The following is a 9,117-nucleotide window of genomic DNA, read 5'->3' as shown; positions in this document are numbered from 1 at the left end:
ATCTGTCATTTCCCCTAGTCAGTCCCACCCCCCTTACAGTTAGAACACACCCAAAGAACATAATTAACCCCTCCCTTGCCCCTAGTGTTAACCCCTTTCCTTGCCAGTGACATTTTTATAGTAAGCAATGCATTTTTAGAACATTGGTCGCTAGAAAAATGACAATGGTCCCAAAAATGTGTCCGCCATAATGTCGCAGTACCGATAAAAATCGCTGATCACCGCAATTACTAGTAAAAAAAAAAATATTAATAAAAAAGCCATAAAACTAACCCCTATTTTGTAGACGCTAGAACTTTTGCGCAAACCAATCAAACGCTTATTGCGATTTTTTGGAACCAAAAATATGTCGAAGAATACGTATCGGCCTAAACTGAGGGAAAATACGATTATTTTTAGATAATTTGGGGGATATTTATTATAGCAAACAGTAAAATGATTTTTCTTTGTAAAAAAAAATGTCGCTCTATTGTTGTTTATAGCAAAAAAAAGAAAAAACGCAGAGGTGATCAAATACCGCCAAAAAAAAAAAATCTATTTGTGGGGAAAAAAAGGACGGTAAATTTTGATTGGGAACCACGTCGCACGACCGCGCAATTGTCAGTTAAAAAGACGCAGTGCCGAATCACAAAAACTGGCCCGGTCATTGACCAGTAATATGGTCTGGGGCTCAAGTGGTTAAGAATTAAAAAAAAAACTAGATGTAGCCAAATTTTTGGCGATAATGTGAAATATGATGTTACACCGAGTAAATAGATACCTAACATGTCACGCTTTACTATTGCAAACACTCATGGAATGGCGCCAAACTTCAGTACTTTAAAATCTCCATAGGCAACGTTTTTTTTTTCAGGTTACCAGTTTATAGTTACAGAGAAGGTCTAGTGCTAAAAGTATTACTCTCGCTCTAACGCACGCGTCAATACCTCACATGTGTGGTTTGAACGGTGTTTACATATGTGGGCGGGACTTACACAAGTCCCGCCCACATATGTAAACATCGTTCAAACCACACATGTGAGGTATTGACCCGTGCGTTAGAGCGAGAGCAATACTTTTAGCACTAGACCTCCTCTGTAACTCTAAACTGTTAACCTGAAAAAAAATGTGCGTGTTCGCTTCTGACTGGGAGCTACTAGGGACAGGGGCATTTTAATTATTATTATTTATTTTTGTTACGTAATAATTCATTAAGACCTCCCCTTCAGGCTGGAAAGCATGAGTTCAGGGGGAAAAAACACAGCTCTCATGCTTTCAGCAGCCATTGCAGCTTTGTTCCTGCATGTGAGATGAACTGAGCCTGCTCAGACACTTAGAAATGTTTTACTTTCTTTTTGAGGGGAAAAATCACTTGGATGTCTCTGAGCATGCTCATAGAGCGTGGGTGGGTTAGTAATTTAAGGACATCCTTAACAGGTGTAACCACTAACAAGTTCACCCAAACTAGAGACTGAAATTTGTTCATGTGATTTCAATTGCTTCATTACTAGCACACAAGCACACATGTTAAAAAGCGTGGATCGATCATTCCTCAGCTGCCCTCAGAGGGGCAAACTGGCAGGAATGTTGTTGCTAAACAGAAATGTGGTTTGGAGCATGTTTATTTTTATTTTGCCAATGTTTTTTGTTTATTTTTAAATGATGTTCAATTGTATGTATTTGTCTCTGCTGCCTTATTTTGAAAAATATTTCTGAAGATGTTGGGACGGTTAACCTATGTTTATTTTGATTTTTTAAATTTATTTTTGTGTGTGTGTGTGTGTGTTTTTGTTTGTTTGTCTTTTTTGCTTTCCTTGTTTTGTTGACCAATAAAAATTACTTTCAAATTTTGAAGTTTGTTTTTGTTACTTTTTAATGCTACAGTCAGCTGCAGCTGAAATAGGTTTGGCCTAACAAATTAGGTGTGATTTTTGTCTAAGCTTCTTTCCTGGTGTGTAATCATGAAATGTTTGCCATGTTTAATCACCAGGAAATTAAAGACAAAGTGGTAAGTATTTTCTTTTTACTGCAGTGGTCCTCAGCCCTCAAGTACCCCTGACAGGACATGTTTTGTGGATTTCTCTTATCAAGAATTGCTGTCCAGACTGTCTTTAAAGCACATGTGCAAGATGAAAGAAAACCTGCAAACATGGCCTGTTGGGGGGGGGGGGGGGGGGCTGCTATTGGTGGACAGGCTTGACGTGCTGATTTACAGCACTGTGCTTAAATCTAGCGCAGGGCAATCCTATTCTAATTGTGGGTGTTTGAGGGAAGCCAAGTGAGTGTTAGAACCCCTGCTTGTGTTTTTTTTGGGTTGAGCTTTGTGTCTCTTTTCTTAAAATTGGCTTCACTTCCTGTCACACAGCTGAACAGGAAGTGAGGTTAAAACCCTACCAGTGTCTTTTCTTGGGGACACAGGTCAATCTAACTAGTGTCCCCATTAAGCATATTGCACTCCAGCACTGCTGTGTACACCCCAAATCATGGGTCTTCAAACTACGGCCCTCCAGTTGTTCAGGAACTACAATTCCCATCATGCCTAGTCATGTCTGTGAATGTCAGTGCATTACAAGGCCTCATGGGATGTGTAGTTCTACAACAGCTGGAGGGCCGTAGTTTGAGGATCCCTGCCCCAAATGATTATTTAGTTTGGGGTTTAGTAAAGGCAAAGCCACTCTGCAGTACAAGCATAGTTGTTGAAAATCAGAGAGGAAGCACTGATGGTTTTAACATCCAATCCTGTAGAAGCAAAGTTGTTTTGTTTTCTTCCTTGCTTTGCACTTGTAGTGCAAAGTGGATTTGCCTTTAGTAAATGGACCCCAAAGTCCAAGATCCCTAATAATTTGGGGTGTACACAGCAAAATGCTAGAGTGCAATTTCCATAATGGGAAACTATTTAGATTGATCTCTGTGTCCCCAAGAAAAGATATTAGTAAGGTTTTACCCTCACTTCCTGTTTGGCTATGTGACAGGAAGTGAATGAATTAGAAAGGGTGAAGACACCTCACAAATGTTGTCACTATCAGGGGTGCAGACATCCCCCAAAAAAATGAGCAGATAATACTTATTTGCAAATTAATAATTTTTTAGTTAACATTGGGTGGTGTTTGTGGGGGGCCCTAACACACACATTCATACATATTAGCAACGCTGTATCCTGGCCTATTGGTATGGTTATATTTTCTTAGGCCTCTCAATAAAACTCTCTGAAATTTGTGCTTAAACTAGAACTATAATCAACACTTTTTATTTTCTTTAATTTTGGATAGAGTGAGGGAGGGTTATAGGCCCTGTCAGTTTAATTTGTATTATCTGTGTCCAATTGGGGAGATTTGCCTTCACTTCCTGCCCCATAGCCAAACAGGAAGTGAGAGAAAAACTATGCAAATTAGGGGATCCAGTAACCCCCTCCCCCCCCAGAACTAGTGTGTGGGTCCCCTGAAAATTCCTGGGCGGGTCATACAAAAACAGGGTGTGGCCTTGACAGGAAGGGGTGGGTCATTTTTCTATTAGGAGGTGCAGAAATGTAGTCAGGCCTAGGACAGCACAAAACCTAAATATACTACTGCATATTAGGGCTTATTTAGACCGGATCCGATTTACAGCATGTTTTTATAGTGTGGGAGGAAACCCATGCAGGCACAGGGAGAACATGCAAACTCCAGGCAGATGGTGTCACGGGTGGGATTCGAACCAGCGACCCTTTTTGCTGCTAGGTGAAAGTACTATCCACTACACCACTGTGCTGAACGAACATGATCGCGGCTGAAAGGATGAGATCAGTGTTTTTTTTTCCGATCTCATGCTTTCCAGCTTGGAGGATAGATGTGGGGTCTTATTGACCCCGCATCTCTCCATAAAGAGGACCTGTCACACACTAGTCCTATTACAAGGGATGTGTACATTCCTTGTAATAGGAATAATAGTGATCCAAAATAAAAAAAAGGGACAAAAAAGTGCAAAAAGATAAATATTCGATAAAAAAAAAAAAATTAAAACGCCCCTGAGCTCGCACTCAGAAGCGAACACGCATGTAAGTCCCACCCACATATGTAAACACCGTTCAAACCACACATGTGAGGTATTGACGCGTGCGTTAGAGCGAGAGCAATACTTTTAGCACTAGACCTCCTCTGTAACTCTAAATTGGTAACCTAAAAAAATAAAATAAAGCGTCGCCTATGGAGATTTTTAAGTCCCGAAGTTTGGCGCCATTCCATGAGTGTGCGCAATATTAAAGCGTGACATGTTCGGTATCTATATACTCGGTGTAACATCATCTTTCACATTATCCCTAAAAATTTGGCTAACTTTACTGCTTTCTTATTTTTTAATTCATGAAACCGTTTTTTTTTTGCAAAAATAAAAAAGGCGTTTGAAAAATTATTGCGCAAATACCGTTGGAAATTTAAAAAAAAAATGGCCGCCACTTTATTCCCTATGGTGTCTGCTAATAAAATATATATAATGTTTGGGGGTCCTGAGTAATTTTCAAGGAATAAACTATAATTGTTACATGAAGGAGAGAAGTGCCAGAATAGGCGCGGTATGGAAGTGGTTAAAGTGCAACAATAAAAGTGAAAAATTCCTTTCAATTTCGTACCTGGGGGGGGGGTGTAAAGGCAGCATGTGAAAAAGCGCATGTTTCCCGTACATAGAACTGTCCCTGCACAAAATGACATTCCGAAGGAAAAAAGTCATTTAAAACCGGCTTTGCGGCAATAATGAATTGTCGGCTCCGGCAATTGTGAGAGAATTCATTCATAAAAAAAAAGCGTGGAGGTCCCCCCAAATTCAATTACAAGGCCCTTCAGGTCTCATATGGATATTAAGGGGAACCCCGCTGTCAATTAAAAAAAGACGTGGGGTTCCCCCCAAATATCAATACCAGACCCTTCAGGTCTGGTGTGGATTTTAAGGGGAACTCCACCCCAAATTTAAAAAAAAAATGGCATGGAGTTCCCCCAAAAATCCACACCAGACCCTTATCTGAGCACGTTAACCTAGCCGGCCGCAGAAAAGAGGGGGGGACAGAGTGCGGCCCCCCTTCTCCTGAACCGCACCAGGCCACATGCCCTCAACATTGGGAGGGTGCTTTGGGGTCCCCCCAAAGCACCTTGTCCCCATGTTGATGGGGACAAGGGCCTCATCCCCACAACCCTGGCCGGTGGTTGTGGGGGTCTGTGGGTGGGGGGCTTATTAGAATCTGGAAGACCCCTTTAACAAAGGGGACCCCCAGATCCCACCCCCCCCCTGTGTGGAATGGTAATGGGGTACATTGTACCTCTACCATTTCACAAAAGAAATGTGAAAAGTGTAAAAAAAGACAAGAGCCGGTTTTTGACAAGTCTTTTATTAATATCTTCTTTCTTCTTCCATCTTCTTCTTTTCTTTGGGTTTCTTCCTCCATCTTCTTCTTCTTTCTTGGGTCTTCTCGTCCCGCATCTTGACCGGCGTATTCTTCCATCTTCTTCTCCTTCCGCCGGCCTTCTCGTCCGCATCTTCTTCCCCGGATGCTGTGCTGGAAACTCAATTCCCCGCCATGTGCCGCTCCTGGGACCACGCCCCCCTCTGACGCCACGGGTAATCTCCTAAGAAACTTCCCGTGTGGTACATGTGCGTCAGAGGGGGGCGTAGTCACAGGAGCGGCACACGGCGGGGAATTCAATTTGAAGCTCGTTCGCATCTTGCGCGGCTTCTTCTTCCCCGGACGCTCCGCTTCCAATTGAATTTCCTGCCGTGTGACGCTCCTGAGACCACGCCCCCTCTGACGCACATGCACCACACAGGAAGTTTCTTAGGAGATTACCCGTGGCGTCAGAGGGGGGCGTGGTCCCAGGAGCGTCACACGGCGGGGAATTCAATTGGAAGCGCAGCATCCGGGGAAGAAGATGCGGACGAGAAGGCCGGCGGAAGGAGAAGAAGATGGAAGAATACGCCGGTCAAGATGCGGGAAGAGAAGTCCCAAGAAAGAAGCAGAGGAAGAAGAAGATGGATGAAGAAATCGAGGGAAAGAAGAAAAGAAGAAGAAGATGGATGAAGAAATCGAAGGAAAGAAGAAAAGAAGAAGAAGATGGAAGAAGAAGAAGAAGAAGAAGCAGAAAGAAGATATTAATAAAAGACTTGTCAAAAACCGTCTCTTGTCTTTTTTTTACACTTTTCACAGACCTGAAGGGTCTGGTATGGATATTTGGGGGGAACCCCACTTCATTTTTTTTTTAATTGACGGTGGGGGGTTCCCCTTAATATCCATATCAGACCTGAAGGGCCTTGTAATGGAATTTGGGGGGACCCCACGCTTTTTTTTTATGATTGAATCCTCTCACAATTGCCGGGAGCTGACAATTCATTATAGCCACGAGTCAGTTTTAAATGCCTTTTTTCTTCAGAATGTCATTTTGTGCAGAGACAGTTCTATGTACGGGAAACATGCGCTTTTTCACATGCTGACTTTACACCCCCCCCAGGTACGAAATTTAAATGAATGTTTCACTTTTATTGTTGCACTTTAAGCATTATTAAATTCACTGCTTCACTGTAGTTTTTAAAAATAAAAAAAGCATTGATACATGTCCCCTGGGGCAGGACCCAGGTTCCCAAACACTTTTTAGGACAAAACTTGCAGATTAGCCTTTAAAATTAGCACTTTAGATTTCCCCCATAGACTTCTATAGGGAGTTTGGCGTGGCTTTACATATCAATTGCATTGCCCTGCTGCTGCGCCCGGTCATGCGCCTAATTAAGGGTTCATCCAGCGCACTAATTAAGCCATGAACCGGCGCAACGCAGTGACAATAGTAAATCAGCCCCATTATGCAGTGATCAGTAAATATATGATCACTGCTATTAGTGACACTGTGATAGGGGGGGTGATCTGAAGGGGTTAGGTGTGCCTATGTGTACTGGTGTCAGTGTAGTGTTGTGCAACTCACTTGTGATGTCTTCTGTCCTCTCGCCGGAACGAAAATACTGCCGAGAGGAGAGGTGACATCACTTCCTCTGCCTGTGTTTACATTACACAGGCAGAGGGCGGGCAGAGGGGGGGTGGAAGCGGATTCGCTGGGAGCGATCGCGAGGGGGTGGACAGAAATGAACAGCCGCCCCCTCATCCCGGATCGCTCCCAGAGGCTTACCGACCACCGCATTTAACGGGGGGTCCCGATCGGACCCGCGGGAAGGCATCTGCCTGTACGTGCCATTCTGTGGACGTATATTTACATGCGGCGGTCATTAAGCAGTTAATATCCATCTTACACTCAGAGGGACTGGTATGTATTTGGGGGCTCTATACATTTCCTCATTCTTGTTGTAGGACGGCTACAGAAAAAGTGACATTTACACAGAAAAAAATGTATCGGTTTAAATTTCCAGAAAATTTCATTGCCAGTTTCTTTTTTTATTATACAGCACACAGACCCTCCAAAGGTCCCCCAAATACATAGAAGAACCTCAGGGGGGGGGGGGGTCTGTGGCAAAACAAACTGCACAGTGGAGGTAAGTATGACATGTTTATTATTTAAAATAAAAAACTGAACCTTTACAACCACTCTAATGCCGCGTACACACAATCACTTTTTGTGATGAAAAAAAAAAAACGACGTTTTATCGCATGAAAAAAAAACGACGTTTTTCAAACTTAATTTTAAAAAACGACGTTGCCTACACACCATCGTTTTCTGAAAATGCTCTTGCAAAGCGCAGTTACGTACACCACGTTCAACAGCACTCTGTTCCATTGAAGCTCCCATCTCATAATTTGCCTCTGAGCATGCGCGGGTTTAAAAACGTAATTTTAAACGTCGTTTTGCCCACACACGATCATTTTTTATGACACAAAAAACTACATTTTGAAAGATGACACAAAAAATGTTCAAAAAATTTTTTTGACGTTTTTCAGAAGACATAAAACGACGTTTTGCCCACACACGATCATTTTAAATGACGTTTTTTAAAACGTCGTTTTTTTTCATCACAAAAAGTGATCGTGTGTACGCGGCATTAGTGTATGAGTGTGATCTCAGGTATTAGTATGAAGACATGTCTGATGAAGGAAACTAAGGGGTCTACTTATAGAGAATTCATGGGATGAATGTGACAATCACTCATCCAGCCATTACATATTCTGCCCATAATGTAACAAAGTGATTTCCTCCGATTGTCAGCTCCATCTAGTGACCATAATGGGGTATTTTTCCTGACATATCTCCATTAGTAAAAATAGCACACTACTGCATTATGGCCACTAGATGGAGCCAAAGAAATCAGAGTATGAAATAAAATACATCCAATATTCATCACAGCTGGGTGAATGATACTCACATTCATACAATTTTTTTTAGTGTTTGTGAAATCTTCCACCACAAAATGTACTCAGCCAATGAGAGGTAATGACTCAATTTTTATTGTTCTACTGCTATCAATGGGCAACACGGTACAACACTTCATCCATGTCTTTGGTGATCTCTGATCTCCTTATGAACTCCGGGATGAGCAATTCCTATCGCCTGACACCTAAGACATGCAGTTCTGAGGGTCGGATAGGTATACTTTTTATAACATTTAGCCCTGCTGTGGGCGAGCAAGGAGCAGGTTTACTTGTCGGATGGAAGCATTCGGGTGGCTGAGCGAACGTTTCCACATCCCCGGTAAAGTGCCCCCCACCCCGACACACACCCGCGATGTATCCGGGGCTCCTCTTACCCATCTGGGACCCGGGACCAGCATATCGGGTGATGATGGGTAGAAGGGAGGGAGGAGAGATGACATCACTTCCAGGTCCTCGTTGACAGTTTTCCTGCCATCAAGGCCAGGAAAGAATATAAAGCAGTATAATCTGTATTACATTACATTCAGTGGAGCACAGGGGGACATTGGGGGTTCTTTTAGACCCGGGATGTCTCATTAAAGAGAACCTGTCACCAAACAATCATCAAATATGGGACTTTTTGTCCTCCGTCAGTGTTTCTTAACATTTTTTCAGTCCAGACGTCCTTCAAAATGATGGACAGTCTTGAGGCGCCCCAATCCAAAATGTAAAAACTATTCTATTAGTTCTACATAATGTAACAACATCCACACACATAAGACACCCAACATTATAAGTGATTTATTCTTCCAAAGCAAATACACTTTTGCAAA

The sequence above is a fragment of the Rana temporaria genome (genome assembly GCF_905171775.1).
Source record: "Rana temporaria chromosome 4 unlocalized genomic scaffold, aRanTem1.1 chr4n, whole genome shotgun sequence".
NCBI classification, from domain to species: Eukaryota; Metazoa; Chordata; class Amphibia; order Anura; family Ranidae; genus Rana; species Rana temporaria.
The sequence above is the reverse complement of the archived record's forward strand: the minus strand, read 5'-3'. Positions refer to the sequence as shown.